This window comes from Erpetoichthys calabaricus, chromosome 7, assembly GCF_900747795.2.
Source record: "Erpetoichthys calabaricus chromosome 7, fErpCal1.3, whole genome shotgun sequence".
NCBI classification, from domain to species: domain Eukaryota; kingdom Metazoa; phylum Chordata; class Cladistia; order Polypteriformes; family Polypteridae; genus Erpetoichthys; species Erpetoichthys calabaricus.
The window spans coordinates 157,841,545-157,867,656 of record NC_041400.2 but is presented as its reverse complement, the minus strand read 5'-3'; the positions used below and the strand labels follow the sequence as shown (position 1 = coordinate 157,867,656).

The 26,112-nt window shown below is 36.9% G+C and overlaps 1 protein-coding gene across 7 annotated transcripts in view; it reads left to right on the top strand.

Moving 5' to 3' along the window:
- wdfy3 (WD repeat and FYVE domain containing 3) overlaps positions 1–26,112 on the top strand; it is a 355,632-nt gene that overhangs the window by 46,881 nt on the left and 282,639 nt on the right. For 6 of the 7 annotated variants that reach the window (XM_051930199.1, XM_051930198.1, XM_051930195.1 and 3 more), the window contains exon 1: positions 13,822–13,838. The exons of the other annotated variant lie outside the window; for it this stretch is intronic. The gene's annotated coding sequence lies outside the window, so the exon portion shown is untranslated. Of the gene's footprint in view, positions 1–13,821; positions 13,839–26,112 lie in introns of those variants that run through there. 7 annotated transcript variants of the gene reach the window in all.

The window sequence follows — 26,112 nt, the reverse complement described above, 5'->3', positions numbered from 1 at the left end:
AGTTTGGGGGAGGAACGATCTCCTCAATCTGTCAGTGGAGCAGGACAGTGACAGCAGTCTGTCGCTGAAGCTGCTCCTCTGTCTGAAGATGATACTATTTAGTGGATGCAGTGGATTCTCCATAATTGATAGGAGCCTGCTGAGCGCCCTTCGCTCTGCCACAGATGTTAAACTGTCCAGCTCCATGCCAACAATAGAGCCTGCCTTCCTCACCAGTTTGTCTAGGCGTAAGGCGTCTTTCTTCTTAATGCTGACTCCCCAGCACACCACCGTGTAGAAGAGGGCACTCGCCACAACTGTCAGATAGAACATCTGCAGCATCTTATTGCAGATGTTGAAGGACGCCACCCTTCTAAGGAAGTATAACCGGCTCTATCCTTTCTTGCACAGAGCATCAGTATTGGCAGTCCAGTCTAATTTATCATCCAGCTGCACTCCCAGATATTTATAGGTTTGCACCATCTGCACACAGTCACCTTTGATGATCACAGGGTCCATGAGGGGTCTGGGCCTCCTGAAATCCACCACCAGCTGCTTGGTTTTGCTGGTGTTCAGTTGTAGGTGTTTTTAGTCGCACCATTTAACATAGTCATTGTACCTTGTAACTCATAGTACCAGTGTACAGGCTGGCCATGATATCCTGCAGCTTTTTGGGGATGCTGCAGTGTCTCAGGATGTCCCACAGGGCAGCTCAATTAACTGAGTTGAATGATTTATGAAAATCGACAAAGGGTGCAAAGAAACTCTGCCGATATTCGCGTTTGCCGTCCATGAGAACCCTCAGTGCCAGGATGCGGTCGATGGTAGACCTCTTAGGCTTAAAACCAGACTGCTCTGGTCACTGGTAGGTGAGCAACTGATCACAGATCCTATTGAGGAAGACCCTAGCAAGGACCTTACCAGGCACTGAGAGTAGTTTTATCCTCCTATAGTTGCTGCAATCGAGATGATCACCTTACCCTTTTTAGATAGGGACGACAAATTTCCATTCCGCATGATGAATTTTTTGTCTTTGTCCCCTATTTTGATAGTGGACTCCCTGTATTACCTTGACATGCTTTTCCTGTTCAATGTAAATGGATCAAATAAATCTGAACTAAAGATCTTAATGCGCATTCAAGAAATAGGTACAAATGTATACATATGCAAAAGTATAAAATAGATATCCTCTTTTTGATTATTACTTGAACTAGTCATTTAGCCCGTTACAATAACGGGCGCTAGAACAGTAGTGCATAAACATTAGTAGGAACAGTCTATATTAAATGGCAAGGGACTTTGACCTCATTCTTTTTGTTGGTCGTATTTTTCTTTCTTTCAGCCTTTCTTTTGTTGATGTTTACTTGCTGAGCTGAACGTTCTTCGTGGGCTGCCGCCGTGTATTGTGTGTCTTTAATTTTCTGTGGCAGTAATACTGTCTTGTACGGCTCTATTCAACTGGAATATATGAAGAGCAACAAAGGTGCAGATCTTTATTTACGCACGCCTTTATTTGCTGCGCCCAATTGAGGTCGCCCTTTTGACGCTCGCCTTTTTGTGCGCGCCCTTATTGAAGGATGCCTGTGCGTGCCCTTATTGAAGGATACCGTCTTGTACGTCCGCTGGCTTGTACGTCCGTAATATACCTTTAATTTTCTCTGGCGGTAATACAGGCGTGCGCTTCGGTAATATGCCTTTAATCTACTCTTACAGTAATACTGGCTTGTATGTGGCTGTAATATGCGTCACTGTATTGTGTACCTTTTAATTTCCTCTTGCAGTAATACTGGTTTGTATTTCCGTAAAACGCCTCTAACTTTCTCTGACAGTAATATCGTGCATCGCACCGTGCCCCGCGCATGCGCACTTCACCAGAAGACACCCACACACGGACACCTGGACGCACACAGGGATTTTATATATATATATAGATATTTCTTTAACCTGTCAAGACCAGATTCTAATGGTCATTGCCTGATGATTTTGTTTTTTATTTTTGCGCAAACATAAACAGTAACAACTACTGTCCATATTTTATTTTTGATTTCAGCTTCAATTTGTTTCTGCCCCAGTGCCATTTTTCACTTAATTATGGAAACACTTGGAGCATAGCTGTAATTGGATAAGCAGCATAATAATATAATTTAAATGAAATATTCTGTGATACATTGCTGTTAATCACAAGTTTCTGCCACTTTTTCTGAGTGCCAAGTAAAATATAGTCCAAGAAGAATGTAATGCAAGTACTCCTTAATTAAATATATAGTCTGTGTGTGAGTACCCAGCTGGCAAGAGACTGGCAGGTCAAAAGGCAACACAAATATACACACAGGGTAGGATGTCCTGTAAGAAATTTCCAGAGGAGAAAGAGAAAGCTGTACTGGAAGTGAAATACCATCTCTGCCTGTCAGAATTGGAAGACTGTGGCTACTAGAGTGTGTTGTACTTTGCATTCAATAGTGATGATCCATAAAGGAAGCCCCAACAGTCACTGGTGTATTTGAGGCAGAATGGCACACTGGCAGGACTCATCTTACATCAGCCTTCTCACAGTTTCAAAAACCCATTTTTCAACTCCTGGCCAATGCTTATTCAGCTAGTCTCAGGGACTCTCTTGTATGTGTCTTCTCATCTGCAATTAATCAGCTTCATCAGTTGTACTTATCTTATTACTGTATTACTGTTATATCGGGCTATTCATAATCTATTCGGACAATTTTGTATATACACGTTAAGCCTATAATCGTAACCTCTATTTAAAAGCTGTAGTATTTACAAAGCAAACAAAGATGCATTTCAAAATAAGAGTAAAAACCTTGTGAAGGTGTGCTCTGTAAAATGGTGTTGTATAAAATAAAGATTGTCTTATTGATTGGTAACACTTCCCTAGGTCACTAGAAAACATTTACCATGGTTAAACCGATAGCTTTATCCTTAAAAGAGGCATAGTACATGCTCTTTGCTTGTTTTATGCAAATGTTGTATACTGCACAACCAAAATGTTAATGCTGACTCAAGTGATTTGCTTCAGGTCAGTAGTACTAGGGTGTTGTACCGTGTTAGCCATTATGAATGTAGAGAAAAGCCAAGCAAAATGACACCTTTTATTGGCTAACTAAAAAGATTACAATATGCAAGCTTTCGAGGCAACTCAGGCCCAATAAATACATCTCACTGACTCATTGATTCATTTATTTACTTTATCTAGTAACTATGAGTTTTTATTCTAGTCTTACTACCAACCCCAATTAAACTTCCTTCTACCCAAGATGCAACACTACTGTGGAACCCAAAAAAAGGAAAGTAGAATTAAATAAGGATTTACAGCATTAAAAAGAATAATATTTGTTACAATGAACTATGTATGATACGCTGACCTGCATTTACATAGTGGGGTGAACAGTTTAGGGAATCAGTTCACTTAAGATTTGTTGAGCGATGAATGACTAGAGTAGTTACTTGGAAGTGCTATATTTACTTACAGTGGTGTGAAAAACTATTTGCCCCCTTCCTGATTTCTTATTCTTTTGCATGTTTGTCACACAAAATGTTTCTGATCATCAAACACATTTAACCATTAGTCAAATATAACACAAGTAAACACAAAATGCAGTTTTTCAATGATGGTGTTTATTATTTAGGGAGAAAAAAAATCCAAACCTACATGGCCCTGTGTGAAAAAGTAATTGCCCCCTTGTTAAAAAATAACCTAACTGTGGTGTATCACACCTGAGTTCAATTTCCGTAGCCATCCCCAGGCCTGATTACTGCCACACCTGTTTCAATCAAGAAATCACTTAAATAGGAGCTGCCTGACACAGAGAAGTAGACCAAAAGCACCTCAAAAGCTAGACATCATGCCAAGATCCAAAGAAATTCAGGAACAAATGAGAACAGAAGTAACTGAGATCTATCAGTCTGGTAAAGGTTATAAAGCCATTTCTAAAGCTTTGGGACTCCAGTGAACCACAGTGAGAGCCATTATCCACAAATGGCAAAAACATGGAACAGTGGTGAACCTTCCCAGGAGTGGCCGGCCGACCAAAATTACCCCAAGAGCGCAGAGACGACTCATCCGAAAGGTCACAAAAGACCCCTGGACAACGTCTAAAGAACTGCAGGCCTCACTTGCCTCAATTAAGGTCAGTGTTCACGACTCCACCATAAGAAAGAGACTGGGCAAAAACGGCCTGCATGGCAGATTTCCAAGACGCAAACCACTGTTAAGCAAAAAGAACATTAGGGCTCGTCTCAATTTTGCTAAGAAACATCTCAATGATTGCCAAGACTTTTGGGAAAATACCTTGTGGACTGATGAGTCAAAAGTTGAACTTTTTGGAAGGCAAATGTCCCGTTACATCTGGCGTAAAAGGAACACAGCATTTCAGAAAAAGAACATCATACCAAAAGTAAAATATGGTGGTGGTAGTGTGATGGTCTGGGGTTGTTTTGCTACTTCAGGACCTGGAAGGCTTGCTGTGATAGATGGAACCATGAATTCTACTGTCTACCTAAAAATCCTGAAGGAGAATGTCCGGCCATCTGTTCGTCAACTCAAGCTGAAGCGATCTTGGGTGCTGCAACAGGACAATGACCCAAAACACACCAGCAAATCCACCTCTGAATGGCTGAAGAAAAACAAAATGAAGACTTTGGAGTGGCCTAGTCAAAGTCCTGACCTGAATCCAATTGAGATGCTATGGCATGACCTTAAAAAGGCGGTTCATGCTAGAAAACCCTCAAATAAAGCTGAATTACAACAATTTTGCAAAGATGAGTGGGCCAAAATTCCTCCAGAGCGCTGTAAAAGACTCATTGCAAGTTATTGCAAACGCTTGATTGCAGTTATTGCTGCTAAGGGTGGCCCAACCAGTTATTAGGTTCAGGGGGCAATTACTTTTTCACACAGGGCCATGTAGGTTTGGATTTTTTTTTCTCCCTAAATAATAAAAACCACAAACTGCATTTTGTGTTTATTTGTGTTATATTTGACTAATGGTTAAATGTGTTTGATGATCAGAAACATTTTGTGTGACAAACATGCAAAAGAATAAGAAATCAGGAAGGGGGCAAATAGTTTTTCACACCACTGTATTTATTGTTCATTCTTCATTATTGTCCTTCTTAAACTTTACACACACTACCCCTTAATGCCCCATTCCCCACTATGCACGTGATATCTTTTAGTCTTGGAGCTTATATTTCAGGATTGGTGGATTTAATTAAAATTTTAAACAATTTGGAAAAGATTTGCCCCTAGATTATATTTGTTGCCACCTGCTGCTGGCTGGTTGTTCATATTTGTAGATAAAATTCAGACAAACTTCTGCAGATCAGTTCAGTTCAAAGGGAGTATTATGTCTTAATACATACGCTCTTATTATACCTCTGATGAATGATTTTTCTTGTCTATATATTTTGTTGTTTGAACATTAGCTTTTTTATTGAGGAAAAAAAAATTCTATGCTCAATATTGCATTCACTACATGGAGCTGACCATACTCTGAATCTACTGTACAAATCTCTGCCATTAGTAAGAATATACCTCACTATTTCTAGTCTTATGCATATTGCTTTTCCAACATTTATAATTTGCTATGGTATGTATGTGAAAAATAAAAAAAAGGATTTTCATAACAGGAAAGCTTTGAGGCTGTAGTAGTGACATAAAAACAGAAGAGTAGCTTATTAAATGCTTTAAAAAGAGTACACTACCCTGTCTTTGCATGTCAGGCACATAGGAAGATTTTGCAGCCTAACTAACTGCTTAGAAAATATGTTTTTTTGTGAGATGTAGAAGCCTTGAAGCTTTCTTGTGTTCACATCATCAGTTATTCAGCTTAAAACCCCAGCAATTCATCATTTGTTTGTGTGTTGTTTTTGTTCATCATTTCTTCACAGGTGCTTTACTCCTTGCTATATATCTAGCCAACTCTGTTTCCAAAGGTGACTGGCTAAATCAGGATATAATTCAGTGGCTTCCATGAATTCTTTTTATATTTGGACCCTGGGCAGGGTACATGGGTTTGAGAATATTGCACTGCCTTTGAAAAGTATTCACTCCTTTGGAAAAGTGCATCTAGTAAATTAGGGATGCTCCAATCAGGTTTTTTAAGGCTGGTACTGACCACCGATTTCATGTTACTTGATCAACTGATTCCGATAATGATTATGATTTTTATTTTTTCTTTATCCTTTTAAAAAAACATTTATACTAATCTTCTGCATAACCAGACAAATAGAAGTCTTATGTCCTATGTTAAAGTGCATTTTTATAATTAAGCTATAGACCTCAGGTGTTAACTATTCTGTCGGCTTATTGTTCAGTGACCATAAAAACTAAAATAAATAAAAACTCCTTATAATACAGACTTTAACTAATAAAGTATGTACAAAAATATTTATCCATAATACATATGATATAAAAGAAAATAAAATGATTTTAATAATTACAGGCTGTCAAATTGTTTAGTATTTTTTTCTGTAATATATCAATCTGAAACAAGGCTTAATTAAAAAATACAGTTTTTACCATTTCTCTAACAACAACATATATATATATATATATTCCCTCACACAATCAATTAATTGATTTTGGCAATTAAATGCTGCCTAAATGTAAATATACATGCACTTATACATTTTAACCATTTTAAATCATTAATTGTACTACAGCTTTTTGCTGTTAAAATATGCAGTCACTTTTTTAATGCAAGTGTTTTTTTTCTTCAGTGTATCAACTATACATTTGTAATTCTTGAGGTGTAATTATAAAATATGGTTTATGTAGTACTTATTTCTTACCAAAACTGTATGACGCACAGCAATAAATAATAAACACAGTACAAATCTTTAAAAAAAGCCTATTGTTTATTAAGCAGCAATTTCAAATTCAACCTTTTTTTCCCCCCAATTAAAAATGTAAGCTGCTGCACTTAAAAGAAGGTCACTGTTCAAACTCAAGCGATGTCCGTTTTAATTTAATGGACAAAATTAAAAAGGTCTGAATTTATTAAAGTAGCTTTTCTTGCCATTTGTGAAGCTGCACAGGATGATTTCACCAATTACTTTTTTTTCAGTTTATTATTCCACTTTCTTTAACGCAAAGCCTAATATACCAGTCGCCTCTCATTTACTTTTAAAACAAGCTTCCATTCCTTGCTCTTTGTTTATACAGCAAAAGAAAAAAAAAAACAAATACATGTGCTGGCTCAGCTACTATAAATCTTTGTGTAAAGAAGCATTGCAACTAAATTATCGTAAAGCTTAGAAAAGCAGGACCTAAAAAATATTGTTTTGTGACCATCCTTTTTACTGATCACAGATTGAGTCACTGTATGTTTTATGCTATAAAATAATCTAATCCCTTTATGTTGTGTAATGGATGATGTCCTCTTACAACAGACGATCATTCTTTTTGTAACCAGTTGTCATCCAGCAATCCCTTTAGTATAATGCTAGAACACTGATTTAGTTTATTTGCTTATTTGGCATTCTATTCTATTCTATTCTATTCTATTGATGATGTTTTATTTGTTTTCACATTTCACTGATAGTCTTAATTTAGTTGCAGGAGATTAAAGCCCTGCGGTGGGTTGGCACCCTGCCCAGGATTGGTTCCTGCCTTGTGCCCTGTGTTGGCTGGGATTGGCTCCAGCAGACCCCCGTGACCCTGTGTTCGGATTCAGCGGGTTGGAAAATGGATGGATGGATGGAGATTAAAGCCAGTCTCAACGTATTAAGTGCAAGGCAACATCCAAACCTGAATGGAATTCCAACCCATTTTAGGACCCACTCATGTCCACACTCACATTAACATGGGTCCACTTAGGTTAACATGCACTTTGGGGATGTGGGAGGAAAACTCACACAGACATAGAGAGAATGTGCATAATTCCTCACAGACAGTAACCAGATGTGGGAGTCAAACTGTGGACCCTGGATTAATGAGGAGTTATTGTTGTAGTTCTTAAGGTTTTCTCATTTGTACAGGTTAGGTTTACTGATGATTCTAAACTTGCTGTGTTCTTTGTGGGTGTATTTAACTGGTGTCAAGTCCAGTGTTGGTTCTTGGATGTGGCTGATGCCGTAGCTTCAAGGCTCTGGCTCCCTGTAGTCACAGTTTTAATGTCAAATCATCAGGGTTTGAGGTTAATCCAGATGCACAGTAATTGGTGTTTCTGCTCCTGTCTGGCCTTGAGCTTTCATTATCTGTAGTTTTTCCTTCTCAAATATAAGGACCCCTGTTGTGGTTTTGGTTCAGTCTGGGTATGCTTGAAAATAGTGTCTTTGTCAGTTTTTGAATATTTTTATTATAAAAAGCTGCAGTGCTGCTGATGATTGACTCTATGAGTAGCTGTCCTCCTCCTTACTGGTTTATTATCCGTACCCTTGCTGTCAAGGTCTGTTTTAATGAGCCTGCTCAGATCCAGTAAAGGCTTTTGCATGCTTATTAAGAAAACACAACCTCCAAGGTGTCATACTGTACATCCATCAAATGTACACATATGACTTATTGTCTGTGTCTTTTATAGTTTTATATTTTGGTTTTAACACTCTATCCCAGTGTTGGGTTTTCTCTGAATTTTTGTGGATTTGAATTTTAAGCGATAAAAGCACGTATTTCTTAAAACAGCAGAAAATGTTGGTTATCCATGTAATGGAAAAAGAAAAAAAAAAAAAATTATTTCTTTAAACAGCAGTAAAAACCAAACTTGCTTTATTTGTACTATGCTTTCCTTACAGAGAAACCGCAAGCCCCAGAAATCCTGAAACAGCAGCTTTTAGTCAGAATCCCAAAGCCAGTCAGTAACAAACCTCTAGAACAGTTACAGCTCCTCTTGTCTGTGTTTTCTCATGGATCATTTGACAACCTTAATTGTTTTTGACCTGAGAACAACTATACCAATCGGTGGTCATTAAGAAGCAATTGTGAAAATGAATGGGTACATGATGATAATTATTACATTTAGTATTTAGTTGAAATCACAAAATGAAATGTGGTGATGTTTTGACTAACACTATAAGTGTTATACAGGGAGGCTGATGTAGTACATCATTGGCCCTTTTAGAACAGGTTTGGAATTAATAGTGTCACCAGCCAAGCAGCCTGTACTTAATCAGGTGATTAATGAAATATTAGATTTCATTCATGCAATGGCAATGTTTGCTACTTTAAGTCCTCAGACAAGGCTTTTGGCTGACTGGTGAGTCAACACTCTCATCCTCACCTATGGTCGTGAGCTCTGGATGGTGATCTGAAGAATACAAGTGTGTAAGTGGCCTAATTCACTCAACAGTTTGGAAGGGCATCAAAATAAAACCACTGTTCCTTTGGCTTAAGAGGAACCAGTTTAGGTGATCTGGGCATGTGGTTAGCATGTCTCCTGAGCAGTGCCCACAACATGTATAGTGGGCATGGCTTTACTTAGAGAATACTCATAACAAACTAAATGAGTTATATGTCCCAGCTAATGTTCTCAGCATTTAAAGCACATAAGAGTTACCCTTTTGGGAGAGGGGCGCTGTTGTTAAAGATCGGATAGCCTGGTTTATTGAACATTACTTGATGCCAGCATCACCTTCATCATCAACAGCAGATAAACGGGGTTAATGGCATACCTAATCCTAAAGTTATGCCTAAACTTAGATTAATACTATATAAAATGGATGGATGATTGCAGTCACTGTCCATGTTTGTGGAGTTTGCATATTCTTCCATAGTTGATTTTTCTTCCTCATCTCTTAAAGGTGGCTGTGTGTGGATGTGTCCTACAAAGGACTAGCACCTCATTAATGGTTGGTTCCTGTCTTGCCCTCTTGCTGCTTCAGTATACTCCAGCTGTACAAGACCTTTTATTGGAATGAGTGGTTTTTAGAGAATAAATGAATGTTAATTGTCTGAACCTTAGTATGTATTAACTTTTTTCTTTAGAAAAAAATTGTGTTTTTATAACCATTACAATTATCTAATAGAAGACAGAGAGTGAGACAAAGAGAGAATTTCTTAAATGTACTGTAAATGGAATGGCTGAATTTATATTGAGGCTTGTGCTTCATATGATGTGAGTGTTGAATGTTTAGCTAGAATGTCTTGGTTGTCAAATTAAGTCAGCAAGGGAATGCAACATTTCTGATCTGTTTGTAGTACACCAGTTTCCCTAAATGACACTGGTTGAACAGTGGCAAAATGACTTTTGTACACATTTCTTCAGCCAGTCTTAACACATCTTCTGTGGAAATACGAGGGACATGTGAAATGCCCAACAATGTTGCTACAGTCTTTAAGCCAATCACTGTCAATACGCACCTTGGTTTAATCCTAGAGTACTACATTTCACACATCCCAATGAAGCAGCCCTTTAGATTTAGGAGCAGGTTGTAGTTATAGGTGTGGTGAATATGTTTGGCATTTCTTAGAATCCATGTTTCTGCAGATAAGCTCTTCCAGCTTTGTAGAGTGTGAGCAGGGTCTGGGGATGGTTGACAACTTTTTTGATGCTTTTTCCTTGTTTTCCCCACATATGCCAAAGCAAATCAGTGTGTAATATTGACCAGTGATTGAAGCATGTAATCAATATGGACTATATACTCAGCTTCTTGAAAAAATTGTGCTCATGATCTTGGACTAGACCTTGAATTTCATTGGAGGATCATTGTGGTTCTATTGTTTTTCCAATTATTGTTTGAAGTCTTGAGTCGTAGTGGTGTATATAAGTTTGTCCTTGGTTATCAAACACTTCATAAATTTTTCTCAGTTTAAATTAATTAAATTAAGATCCCTTGGAGCATGAACATGCAATGAGAATGAATTTCAGGAGTCAACATTCTAGGCACTCAACATACATAGCCCTTGATCATGTTTAATTGTTCATGATGATAGGATTAAATTGGCCTAAAATAATTGTTGTAGTCTCTGCTGCTGCATGCATCACCACTCTACAGTTCTCCGATACAATTTGCTTCACTGTTATAACATTTTCTTTTGTTGTTGATGTCGAAGGCTGGCCAGACCTTAGTTTATCTTTGAGAGATGTCCTGTCGTGGTGAAACTCTGCAGCTCATCTCTTGATTGTGGTATATGAATGTGACTGGTCCTGGTATATGTTGAGTAGGTGATGAAATAAATTTCCAAATTCACATTTTCCTCTAATATTAGGAATTTAATGATATTATTAAATAGTGGATTATCCCATGGTGAATCATACTAGATATATTTCATCTAAGACCGAGGGGAATCTAGAGCTGTGATCACACTAGTAAATAATAATAAACTACCATTTACTTCCGTTACTGACATTAACAAAATGCCGGTGCCATACTGTTTTAGAACTGGATTTTTTCTGTACTTTTTCAAGCACTAGAATACCTTGCCACCCTCCTCAGTAGGCATTATCAAATTTAACCAAACAGAATGTAATAGATAAAAAGTTGGTACTGCCACAATCACCCATGTGGTTCATGGTTTCAGTTTCATATGGTTTAATATGTAAAAGCACTGGGAATGGCATTACAATGTTTTTCACACACTTGGAGTGATTAGCACACAGCCTCTACTAGTTTCCATTTGGAGATAACAGAAGATGGCAGACTGTGACAGAGCAAGCCATGGGTGAAGAGCACAGTGCTAGAAAGTGACCCACAGAAGACCCGACATTCCTTGTATTCCTTGATACTGGCACACATCTGAGATTGCACAATGGCTGTAGTGGAAAAGACTGCAGATATCATGCAGAACATTATTGTATATGAGGCATAGTTTAGGTTAAAAAATTATATAATTTGATTATGAGTTTGAAGTCAAACCACAATGTCTGTATGTGATTCAGTTTATGTGACAGCACTGCAGATAAAATGCATGATTTGAGTAGATATGGCACAGGAAAAAATATGATTTGAGTATGCATCTGTCACCAAAGCTGGTGCATGTTTTGAACCATATATAGTATAGTTACAATGGTTTCATAGCATACTGGATCTTTGCCACTATATCATATACCTTTGTTTAGAGTATCATTTGTTACAAGCAATGGCAGAACATAACTTGGGTGGGAACAGAATACAAGAGGCCAGAGAAGGAAAGTGTGCAGCCTGAAGCTATGGCGATTGGTGGAGCACTTCTGGAGAATGTAAAACTCCACCCACAACAGCCACTGTGAACAGATAAGCAAACAGGAAATATATTCTTACCTCACAAAAATAGTGCCACGAATCTGTGATATAGTTCACTATTTCCACTTACCTTTTGTAGTCACAGTAATACCTCAGAAATGTACAAGGCCATTTTTCTTATTTCAAAACTTTTGCTGTTCGAGTATGGATGTATTTGATAGGTTTAAGGCTTTTGTTTTCATGTTTGGACTGGGGCTCCTTGGAGCCCATTTAAAACTGCAAGAATTGGAATTATATTTATGAAATATATTTAAAAAATGCTTCTCTTCAGAACAGAAAATTAACATATACATGATTGTGAAAAAACTTTGACTTTAAATATACCAAACTTGTTTAAATATATAAATGATGGAAACTGTTATTGCAGGTTTTAGTTTAAGCAACATTGGCATACAAAATCCAGATGGTATAAAGCAGGGGCCCCAACCCCTGGTCCGCGGCCCACTACCGAGCCGCAGCTGCCTGACAGCCGGGCCGCGAGAGAACTGCCGGCAACAGAGACTCACTCAGACTTTTCAGAACGCTTGGTGGGCGGGGCTTTGCAGCGGCGCAGAGAGAGGAGAGAGACCGAGGTGAGAGAGCATTACAACAAAGTATTTTTATGGTCCCGACAGTTTCCCCATATGACACGAGTCTATAGAAATCTCGTTACTACGAAGTACATTCAGCAGATACTTTCATTACAACGAACTGACCTTGAAATGCTTGAATGAATCATCCACAGAGCAGTTAGATCTGTGGTCGCAGCTCAGTTGTACACATTTGCACAACGATCCCCAAACTTATACAATTTAAAAAAAATTCTTTCTTCGAACTTTCCTTGTACTGTTTTTTTTGATGTTTTTGTTTTCTGTGGTTTTCAGTGATACCTTTTGCTTATTGCTTGTCAACATTTGAAAAACATCCATTGGAATTTAAGTCATTGTCACCCTCCTATAGAAATGGCAGACACGAAAAAACGATAACAATGTTAATGTTTGTGATGTAATCACGGGCTGCAAACATATGTGAACTGCTTAATAACTTCATAATTATAGAAATGTAATGTAAATTGTGTATAAAACTGCCCTACAAACCCGCCCCGAATCCTCAAACCCCAACTTAACCTTAAAATTATGATTTTCTTTTAAAATAGATGTTCACAAGAAGAAAAGAAAAACAGTAGTGTGGTGGATTTCCCTGTGATTGTGTACTTTGGTTAAGCAGCTTAGAAAAGGATGTGTGCATTTATTTTATAGGAAAAAATAATTTTTTGTGATGTATGCGGTTAGCAATGTCATATGCAGCTGTCTCAAATTGCATTTATTTTTCAGACTGTTCTGTTCAGTAAGTGCAGCCATCAGTTTACATTAGCAGAGCTTAAGTGCTTTTACCCCCCTTACCCTCCCAGGGCACAGATGGTTACTCTGCTACACAGCCCTGACAGCAGGCTGTCCCAGCCACCTCAGCTGGTGTGTTGGATAAATCATGTGCATGAACACCTCTAAGCCAGTCCAGGCACTGGCACAGACTATCTCCCTAAGGAAATATTGTCGCTCGCTCTGCTTGCGTAATGATTTCCTGATTGTGAGATGGTGCCAGCTTCTGTCACTGTGATAAGCTGGGAAGTAAGGAGCACCCTCCATTGTTAATATCTGCCTTGGCTGATCGGAGCAAACAATGCTTGCTAGTCACAATGATAATGCGAGGTATGTACAGTATAAGTATGCCTTATTTTATTGCAAAAATAAAAAAAGGCTTAGGTAATTATACGTAGTAATAAAGTGAAATTGTTTACTTTTACTTGATGCTTTCAATATGGTAATATATCATAGGAATTTCATTTATTTAGATACATGTAATATTATAAAAATAGCATTTAAGGAATTTATAATTCTGAAATGTAGGCAGCTTGATGAAGTGGATTAATATATGAAAATATTTGATTAGGGTGTTTTTTGAAACAATGCTGGTGCAGCATAAAAGTATACTTTTAAATAAGATAAATATTCTATACTAAAGTTTACCAAAAAGACAGCTTTGTAAATTATAGACTTATTAAATGGACACAAATGCCTGACTTGTTATATTTTCATAGCTTACTGTTTATTTTTACGCATGGAGGAATTTAACATTCTGAATGTGAGGCTGTAATACAAACAAATAAATTGCTTCCATCTATCTATTCATCATTTTTTGGAACTCGCATAGTTCATTTCAGGCTCACAGGGACCTTGTGCCTGTCTTGGCAGCATTGGGTACAAGGCAGGATCCAGCACTGTCTAGGATATCAGTTTATCGGAGAACACACTCACTCACTATAGCAACATGTTGGTTTAAAATCACTGTTAAGTAAGTTGCTTTCTTTTAAAATCCAGGCACTTTTAATTCTCTTTTTGTTTTATTTTGTGCATTATTTAATTTTAGTTTGTTTTGTAAGGTATTTATTTAAAAGCCATATCATTTCTTTTTTTCACCAATTTAAGAAAATATATTGATTTTGTAAGTACTATTTTTTCAGTTTCTTTTCAACTGAATCACTAAGGAACTGAAGAAAAACAAAAGCCAATTCAGTATGTGCCAGCAGGCCAGGACTGACATAAAAGGAGGCTTCTGTTGGCCAAGCATAAAGGAGAGTGACATAAAAACACATGGATGCATACTGGAAACCCATTGTAGTGTAAATGGTAAATGTGAAGTAGAAAATTAAAAAAAATCTTGTAATGGACCTTATATATTTTTTAGATTATCTCATAAAGCAAATAACTATCCTGCAGTTCTTGAACACATTTGATATGGAGATGTTCTGTATGGGTTCGTTATTCAAGTGCTTTCACGTTATTCTCCATCTTTTTACAAGATCTTGCACTCGTTTTGGCAGTTCTAGAATCTGAATCAGACATTAGTATTTTGAATTAAAGTCTACTTTTGTTTTTGTTTTTTATTTTGTGTCATTTTCACTCTTATTTTTTGTACACAATCATTGACCTTTTCACTTCCTGTTGTGAGGGCAGCCTTTCATTTTGTTAGAAGGTGTGTTCTCAAAGGTTATGAGCTCCAGCACTTGCTTATCCAAGTTTGTGGATTTAAATCAACCCTATTTGTGCCTTTATTTCCAATTATTTTTGCTTTGAATTTTAAGGTCTGCAACTTTGAGATAAGGATAGACCATTAGGGATGAACCAAGATCAGGACACGGTACAGTGTAATGTTGCAGTGCACACAGTGTAAATGGATAAGAATATGCTGATATCCTGATATACAGTGCTGCGAAAAAGTATTTGCCCCTTTCCTGAATTACTGTATTTTTGTTTATTCATGACACGTTGTTGTGCTTACTCAAGTTGTCATTTGTATTATACTAAATATATTTGGAGATCAGAAACAATTAAGTGTTGTGAATAAACAAAAATAGAGAAAATCTGGAAGGACCAAATACTTTTTCACAGCACTGTATAGCAAGCCATTCCAATATGCAGACCATCTGCAATTAAAAATGCAGAATGAGGTAAGTCTAAGCAAGGTGTGCTGTACGCCACAGAGACTGTTACACTATATTCAGTGAAATCACCATATTAAAACATTTTTTTTTATAAATGGGTTCTTTTTACATTGTGTTTGCATTAACATGTCTACTTTACATTCTTTAAAGATTAGACAACAGTGTATTAACGATACAGAGAGACAGAACTTTTTTGGTTACTAAGGGAAAATTTGCTTCCTCCAGCAGTAACATAAAGTATATTACAAAACAGTAGAGAAAGCAAACAAAACAAAGTTAATATTTCCTAGAATGACATTCATAATGTCTTATATATTAATTAAAGAAATATCTACCTCTTTGCCAACATGTATATATTATAAGTGGCTTGTGTAAAAACAGGCACAAATGAGGAAGCATTATAGCATTATACAGTCTGATCACTACAGGGAAAAAGAGCTCCGGCAGCACCTCCTAGCACACAACAGCAGAATGAGCTGATAACTAAAGGACCCCCAGGACAACATGTCATGTAGAGGATAAGGCCAAAATAATTAGCTCTTTCAAGTAAAACAGCAAAATGCAAAGCAACATGTTTAAAACGAACATGATTAAAAAAGTTAAGGAGTATTTAAAATAATAGTCCTGCCACTTAAAGCAGCATGAGCAAGACATCTTAGTAGGTAGTTCTTCACACCCTTTTTTTTCAGGTAATGTTTTTAGTAAACCATGCCTATACCTATTTTCACACTGATAATCTGCTGAGCTGCATTTTGGTGTTTATTTCATATGCCATTTCAGCCTTTTAAAAGTGGACCCAGTTTGCAGCACTAGAGATTATACTGTATTGTAGGGATAATTGTATCTCGATGCAAGAACAGGCTGGGCTATGGAGAGAGCAGATGAAAACCCTGGTCACATTCTCTTTTCCTGCATCACCCAGGAGATTAAGAGGCTATTTCCCTCATTAATTCTCATTTGCACCAGTCTATGCCCTGCCTAGACAGACATGTGATTGTACAACTGGGCAGAGTGACATCATCAGCAGATCAGTGCCATTACTAGCACACAACAAATACAAGGCAAAACTATTGTTCTGAGTGTCCACTCCTTCTGAAAGCTGTACATGAAAACTTTTAAGAAGATATTTGAAGAGTGATATTTGAAAAAAGTAACAGTAGTTCTCTAGTGAAGTTCAAATCTGGTTAAAAGTGAAAAAGTGTTAAATGATCTGGACAGCTTCTTTTTTTTTTTTTTAAGCAAAAAAGGCTTTTCTTTTGTCATACATGGGTTTCTTTCTGTTCTTTTGGGAATAAAGCAACAATTGATATAAGGGGTCTTTCTTTTCTTTCGTTGGCTGTTTGTAAGGTGTTGCATATTGTTTCTCACCAGATGGAACTTCAGTTAGACCATTAGCCTAATGTTAACTGTTTTATGTTTGCACCCAAAAGACCTGTGGCAGTCTGGAAAGGCTAGATCTTGTTAGAAAGTCTGTGGCATTTACTCTATTTTAATTTGAATTTATACTTGTAGTACTCTCTTAAGCCTTACAGTAGTGTTAATGTTTGTTATTTCAGATGTGGATTTGAAGAAGAGGCGTATTTAACTCAAATTGTGGTGGCACACAGGATGATTTTGCAGGCTAAATACTGTACTATACTTTTAACCCACATCTTTTTCTTTTGTATTTTTATCAGTTTGGTAGTATGGTTGCTATTTTAAGAGGCAACAGTACTAATGGATTCAGCACATGACCTATTAACGTCAGAAGCAAAATGGCCACCCATGGGGCACAGGGTGGTGTTTCCTGTGTTCTTAATGAAATTTATTATTCCAAGTGCCTGTCCTCTTTTTTTCTAATTTTTTTTTTTTTTTTTTTTTTTTTGGAGGAACTTATTTGTTTGCTTGTTTTATGTTATTCTGGTGTGATCTGTCTCATGAGAAAGGCTCATAACTACATTTTTACTTAATAATAATAATAATAATAATTCATTACATTTATATAGCGCTTTTCTCAGTACTCAAAGCGCTATCCACACAGGGAGGAACCGGGAAGCGAATCCACAATCTTCCACAGTCTCCTTACTGCAAAGCAGCAGCACTACCACTGTGCCGCCTGTGATACTTGGATTATCACGTCTGAATGAAGAAATACAAATTTAGCTAACAATAGATTTTCCTTTTGGAAATATTAGGAAAAGTGGAAACTTAACACAGCGAAACAATCATAATATTTAGTGACTCATTTCTTTTTCACCCTATACTCTTGTTCGGTCTGTAGGGTCAAGTATCTACTAGGTTACACAGACAATTCATATAAAGTGTTGCTGAATTAAAACTGGAAAAGCTGAGCTGTCTTAAAGCATAATCCACTTTCACCCTGAGGAAGCCTGAAGGCTTTGCATGGAAGATATTGTATATCTTCTGCAAAATAGAGCACGGATAGATCGAAAAAACTCATGAGTGAGAAAGAGATGGATCCTAGCAGCAGTGGAGACTATTGGCTTCATCCAGTGAGCCCAGCCCAGATCCGTCTCTGAGCTGTTGCCTGTCTTGATCCTGGGAACATTGTAGCTGTACCACTCTTTGCAACCATTACATGTGTAGTTGTATTTTCCTCTGCCTGCCTCTGGTGCCCTACCTTCAGAGCTTACAGGGATACTTTTTTTTTTTTTACAGAATTCCAGCAATTGTGGGATCACTTAACTGTGGTAGACCACTCATTTCATCTTTTTGTTAGCTTGTTTTTGTTATATCAGTCAGTTGTTTTTATAAAATGTTTAACAATATTTGTGAAGCCCATTTTTTTGTTACCTGTAGATAACTGCAAAGAAAATGATAGGTGTGTGGCTGGTGCTATCATTGAGACGAGCATTGGGTAAAATTCTTTTAACTGCTACAGTTCTGGATAAATTGAAAGTTCTGAAACCACCAAAGTAAGAAAAGACAGGAAGACTTCAGTTTAGGGCAGGATGGATTTTTAAACCATCACTGCCAATGGCCATGATGAGAAGTGCAAAGTCCTAATGAAATAAACTGGATGAGCTTAGAGGAATTGTACAGTACCTCCATTAGTACTGAGAAAGCTGTCTGATATGTTTTTCTGAGGCTTGGTTTGGGATTATTCACTCAGACGCAGAAAGAAGTAGACGGATTTGTATATGAATAGGTTGACATGAACTCGTCTTCTTGTAAGCAGGCAGGTGGCAGGGTCTGACTGTGTTAATAAAAGATTACGTAATAATATCACTGTGAAAGAATGCACCTGCTCATTGAACACTGATCTACTCACTCTTGAACTTAGTATATAATATTGGCTGTGCGAAGTTTAGCAAATCCTTGTTACAGTATTTTATATTTTACCATCAAATAGATATAGCAGCTACAGCTCAAGTTATTTATGAAAGTATATAAAAAAACTGGAATTATAGTCGCCCATCTCGGTCAAATTTGTAATGGGAAATTTCAGTTTGTAGACACTAAAATTGGTATTGATACACACAGTTCTTAGTGTGTTAATAGATAGATAGATAATACCACTGGAGACAGCACAATTGACATATTATAGAAACACCTCTGGTAATTGTAAGTGGTGCAGCACATAGTGCATCTAACCATGATACCAATCATGTAGTGCCAATATGAAACGGCAGCATGAAACGAGAAAAATCAAATTACAGAGACTGAAGTGGAGCAATGGCAATAGCAAAGCTACTAGAAAGCTTATGATGCACTGACATTGATGTGCAGACACAAAATGAGGCCACTATTTTCTGTCAGTATGCATATGAATTTCTGTATGAGTTGCTAATCATTAAGGATAAAAAGTTTAATGAAATAGTAAGCAATTAATAGAAAAATATATTAAAGCACTTCTTTGTAAAAACAACATGCTATGTGGGAAAATGAGGTGGAATTCAAAACATAGCACAATGGGACTCATAAAAGAGGACACCGAGGTGGCTTACCTCAAATCTAGCTCATGATAAAACATGTCCTTTCTGTAGCATGCAAAGTAGAGCATAATTTTCATGTAGTCTTCTAGTTATTGGATAATCTGCATTCTTCAAACCACTTAGCACATAATTACTGCACATATGGCGGTGACCATCCATGCATGTTTGATACTTTTGGTTTGTGTGAAAGTTTGCTTGAAACAAATTAACTAATCATCTAATCTGGTCCAAAGCAAACAGACTATGAGTGTGAAAACAGCTTAAATCTATCTAAATCTTGGACATTTTTATTTTTATTATTGTCCCAGAAAATTATGCAAATTGTGTTACTATTGTTTACATTTAGCATTTTTGTTTCCATTTCCTATTTAAGACATTTGGCTCTTGTTCATTGTTTTTTCTGTTTTTCAGTGGACTGTTTTTAGTAATCACAGTAAAACCCCAATTTAACATTTACCACATGTTATGTTTGAAATTCCCATGTTTAGGATTTAGCACATTTAATTTTTTTTGGGATACTGATTTTGAAATATTATATATTTATATATTTATTTATGTGTACATTTATGTGTGTGTGAGATGTGCCAATAATACAACCAGATAATAATCAAATTCTGATTCAGACCTAAAAAGAATATATATAAGCTCTTGTCTCAACATGTGTGAGTTTTTTAAGGCTGTGTTCACACTGCAGCTAAGAGTGACTCTATTCTGATTTTTGCATCATATACAAATTTTTTATTATTTTTGTTTGACATTTCAAATTAATTTTATGAGTGACCAAAATCCGATATGTCTCTGTATGATTATCTAGCCTGAATGCACCCTTTATGCACAAAAAGAATAAAAAACAGTGTGGTCAGACAGATGCTGGTTGCTGGTTTACTACACATTATTTCAGTACAGAACATCTGAAAATTCGTCATCTTATGATTGAAAGGAAGATATATAGAAAGCAAAAAAATTGCAGCTGTTGGGCCACTGCTTTGAGCACCGTTATCACTTCTGTATCTGGTGTAGATGAGATGTCAAGGTTTTGGATGCAAAGAGTGATTACAAAAGTAGTGTAAATCCTTTCTGAAAAGTTGTGATTTTGTGTCATTTTTTGCTGATCACACATCTCTACCAAGATCACATCTTTTTCAGTGTGAATACAGCTTCATTTCGTTTCCAAAAATTAAATAACAAGGTTGTATGTGCCATGTGGAAAAGTGTCAGGCTCCAAGGTCTTGTGATTTAACAACAGAGCCATTTCTATCAACAATAAAGTGGAGTTCATGAAAAGGAATGACAATCTGAAACAAGAAAAATGACTGTAATAACTACACAAAATAAACTGAACAAATGAGGACAAGTTCAAACTGGACCATAAATATTAATCACAAACAACCACAGTGAAACTACAGAAAACTTTAAACACAGCAAGTACAGAACTCTAGCAATGGAATTCCTGACAAATCTGTGGAAATTTTCTGCATTCAACACTTTCTCCCATTTTACTTTTTTTGTTGTTCCCAAGAAAAATGCTAAATGGGGGTTCTGCTGTATTTGAATTACTATTTGTTTATTTAGTTTTATTTTGGTATTTTGTAATAATTCAGTCTTGTTTGAGAGTTTTATTCTTTGTGCTTCCTTTATTTGAAAATGTATTTATTTTGCTTGTTGAATTTTTCTTTATTCAATTTAATAAACTAAATATATATCTAAAAATATAAAAGTGCTGTTTGTCTTCCTTTTTGAGTTTTGCTTTTTAAGCCTTCTTCTGTTTTTTTTTTGGCCTCTGGTCTTTTTGGAGTTTCAGCACCTTGGGCCTGTTTTGAAGTATGCAGGCCTTACAGTTGGAAATTTGTAGACCTTAATCATAAAATAAAAGCCATTTGATTATCATTTTGAAAAACACATTCTGTGGCAGTATATAAATAAAAAATATTTTAAAATTATTATTATTATAGACTATTTCTTAGATTTATACTTCTCCACACTTACACTATAAAAGATGTATAGCCACAGAGTGCTTAATAGGGGTATGGACTAATTAATTGATCAGCATAGCCCACCTTTATTAGTAACTATGTGTGTCGATTAGCACAGCTCTTACACTGCAGAATATTTAAGCCAAGGAAGAAAATTAAGGAAAAACAAAAGTGAGAATAAAGAGGAGAGAGAAAAAAACAGTGCAGGAATCATACAGTGAAAGAGGATTTACGGGTCGAGTGGAAACACCTATGGAGCGAGCGAGGAGTGCCGTTCAAGAGGGCTGTCAAGCCTGATGAGTGAGGAAAGGAGCAGGGGAGATCGAGAGCCCTAGAGAGTTTACTGTGGGTACAGAGAGAGAGAGAGGTTCTAGTGGACTCTCAGCAAGTACTGACAGAGGTGGCTAGGGGGACAGCCAAGGGCACAGAGTTCATTGGTGTCTCAAGTCTGGTGATTAATGGAGTCAGCCGTGGAAACATGAGGTGTACTGGTGAAAGGAGCTACTTGTTGGCGAGTTGTGATTTTTATCTTTGAATTTTCACTGGTTTTTTTTTCACCTCTTTGCTATTTTTTAAGGATTAATGTTTTGAAGATTATTTATTGAATAACTGCACAGTGACACTTTTGTTTTTTGCTTTTTATTTAATAAATTCATTTAATTCAAAAACACATGTAATTGTCAATGGATCAGGGACTGACTTTAGTTTTGTCCCTGCGATCTCACCTTTACTGTGGGGGTTGTCGATTAGCTTAAAATATTTGAATGTTTTACTGTATTTATTTTGACTCCTAGACTATATTTTCCAAGAATTTGGCAACATCTTGCTCATTTGTAATCCTTGAAGTCAGTTGTGCTTCATTGTCTGTATCACAAAGAAGTACAGCTTGTTTTTTCTTTCAGCACTTCATCTTAATTCTAGTTTAATTCTAGTAAACAGTGCTCATGGCTGATAAACCACACATGACCAGTTAGAAAGCTTTGTGAATTTTTGCATTTTCAGTGTAAATAGTAGACTTTTAAAAGACAATGTAAAAATATTAGTGTGATTGGAAAACTTAAAAAAAAAAAAAATGCAGGAGACAGAATACAACCATAAGGAGCCTGTGTAATTGAATGAAAGGACCCTAACTATCTGCAAATAATGTCAAATAAAGTCTTGAGCCCATAATTTAATTTGGATTAACAGGCAGAAATGACACACAATCACAACTTTTCTTTCCATGAACATTTTTTCCCCCCATTAAAAATCATCATGGATGGTCACCATGGTATGTGCAATAATTATGTGGTGTTTTGTAGAATGCCGATTATCTAATAACTAGAAGACTCTATGAAAATGATACACTACTTTGTATGCTACATAAAGTACATGTTTCATCAGGGTGACTGAACCAAAGAAGGCAAGCTCTGCTGATGGCACACAGTAATGTGCTTCGATTTCATTTAGACAGTTGACGTATCAGTCGAGTTTCATTTCGCTGTATCATGTTGCTTATTTACTCTCCAGTAGCCTACTATATGAATGTAACCACTATTTACTTCATCTCAACTCACATGCTCACTGTTTTTAGGCCTGTAAATATTTTTTAATGATGTTAATTTTGGAATCTTTCATTAACATTTACTACATAATATCAAAGTTAATGTGCCTTCTTTGTCCGTATAGTTTTTGAAGAGTATTTGCATTGAGAGGCAACCCACCTGCGTATATCACTGTTCCATTGTAAGTTTATGAGACTTTATCTTCAGTTACATGGCTTGGTTAATCTCTGCTCACAAGTCAAATTAAACCTTTTTTTGTGTATGGCCAACACTTTTCCAGATGTTAGAGAAAGATGTTCTAATTCCGAATTAGGTGCTAGGCTTGCTCTGAATGACTGCTGTATGTGCTAGCTGTTTTTTTTTTTTTTGTGAATTGTGCTACATGCATGTGTTTTGTTTTTATGTCGAGATTGCCTAATTGCAAAGAGCAATGGTGCAGCATAACTACAGTGTGCATGAATTGTATCCCTAATGTCTCTACATACCACAAGTGAACTTCTTCAGGGTTTGTTTGTTACCTTGCCAAGACCACTATTTCTAAAGGGTCTTGGTCTGGTTATTTTGGTCTACAGCCGAGTTTGAATGGTGTGTTCACAATGACCTAACTGTACTGTACTGTGTGGGGCTATGGCTCCAGAGTTCAAATGAACTAGGTGTGGAAACATATTTGGACACATCACTCATGGTTCATATACAGCACTGTGTCAGTGCAGATTGAACAAACATTGATGTAGGTTTAAAAAGAATACAGTGATCCCTCGCTATATCGCGCTTCCCCTTTCGTGGCTTCACTCTATCGCGGATTTTATATGTAAGCATATTTAAATATATATCGCGGATTTTTTGCTGGTTCGCGGATTTCTGTGGACAATGGGTCTTTTAATTTCTGGTACATGCTTCCTCAGTTGGTTTGCCCAGTTGATTTCATACAAGGGACGCTATTGGCAGATGGCTGAGAAGCTACCCAACGTACTTTTCTCTCTCTCTCTTGCACTGACTTTTTCTGATCCTGACGTAGGGGAATTGAGCAGGGGGGCTGTTCGCACACCTAGACGATACGGACGCTCGTCTAAAAATGCTGAAAGATTATCTTCACGTTGGCTACCTTCTGTGCAGCTGCTTCGTGAAGCGACATGCTGCACAGTGCTTCGCATACTTAAAAGCACGAAGGGCACGTATTGATTTTTTTATCTGTCTCTCTCTCTCTCTGCTCCTGACGGAGGGGGTGTGAGCTGCCGCCTTCAACAGCTTTGTGCCGCGGTGCTTCGCATACTTAAAAGCAAACAGCCCTATTGATTTGTTTGCTCCTTTGAAGAGGAAGATATGTTTGCATTCTTTTAATTGTGAGACAGAACTGTCATCTCTGTCTTGTCATGGAGCACAGTTTAAACTTTTGAAAAAGAGACAAATGTTTGTTTGCAGTGTTTGAATAACGTCCCTGTCTCTCTACAACCTCCTGTGTTTCTGCGCAAATCTGTGACCCAAGCATGACAATATAAAAATAACCATATAAACATATGGTTTCTACTTCGCGGATTTTCTTATTTCGCGGGTGGCTCTGGAACGCAACACCCGCAATGGAGGAGGGATTACTGTATTACATTCTCAAAAATGTTCTGTTATGATTTGAGTGCCTTTGTAAAACAAAAAGCATGCGAGATGTCTATAAGACCCACAGATCAGGCCCAAATCTTCATTGGCCTGTTTGAAGAAAGGCCGTGTCCCATGCTGCCAGATTCTAAGCTTTACATGCAGACTTTGGCCTAGGAAGTCCCAAATGAGATATGATTTAAAAAATTTTTTTTTAAATATCCCAATATATACATACAAAACTAAACAGAATTATCCCATAAGAGAAAGGAGTGGTAAAACCTCTGGCCTACAAGAACTCTTTATAGTTGTTTTTAAAAAAAAGAAAACAAAAAATTGAAGGAAGAAGGCAGAAAGTTCAAACAAATCCCAAAGTAATCCAATAATCAGCAGCCAAAAACTGAAAGAAAGAAATCACTCTCCAAAATAAGTCTTTGACAGTGAATACCAATGAACCACAGAAGCAACCATGAAAAGAGCACCAGTTCACTCCCTAGCCCACTCATTCAACATTTAATGTAATAAACCTATCTTTAGTTTGCAAGAAGAAAAAACTGATTGGGAGTTGTATGATGGCACAACTGCACACATGGGGAGAACATTCAGACTTCACACAGATAATAAGTGGATATGAGATTAATTTCTAGAATACTAGATACCTGAAGTAGTGTGTGAGAGTGTGCCCTACAATGAAATAATACCATGTCCAAGGTTTGTTTCCTCCATGTACCCTTGCTGATAGGATTGACAATGTGTACATAAGTAGGTATGCAAGTAAGTATGGCTAATCTCTAATGTGGACCATGTGTGTTTCTAATTACTGGTTTCATGCATAACTTAGCTGTACTTCAGTTCTTGGATGGATAGCCTGATGTTCTCTATGAAGATCACTTTGATACAGAACTGGGCTCATAGTTCTTTCATTGATGTTAAGTTGTCCTGGTCTTGACTTAGTAAAGAATCTCCAAACTATTATTATTTGAGTTTCTTCAGATACAATTTGGGTATTACTAGCTAAGATGTTCAATTTTATTTCAAACTTCAAACAGTGGCAAACTTCAGGAAAGTACCAGTGTTTTTTTATAGTAAGCTATGATTCTAACCTTTATGTTCAGTTGTGGCTCCTATTTTTGTCCATTGTCTTTCTGATGGTGGAGTCACAAACAGTTAACTCAGGAATGGACACCTGTAAAGTTATGGATATTATTCCAAGGTTTGCTGTGACCTCAAGCAGAATACAACACCCAACTCTTTAGATATTGTTAGGATGATAATTCTTGGGATTAACTGTCCAGTATAAGGTTAAAATTAGCTGGCTTGTTAACTGAATACTCGAGCGTTCCGACCTTAATGATTTCTTGAATTAGTTTGCGGATTTGGTTCAATACCCTTTTCATATTTGAAGACTGCGAATAATTATTTTTATATTTTGGATTTCT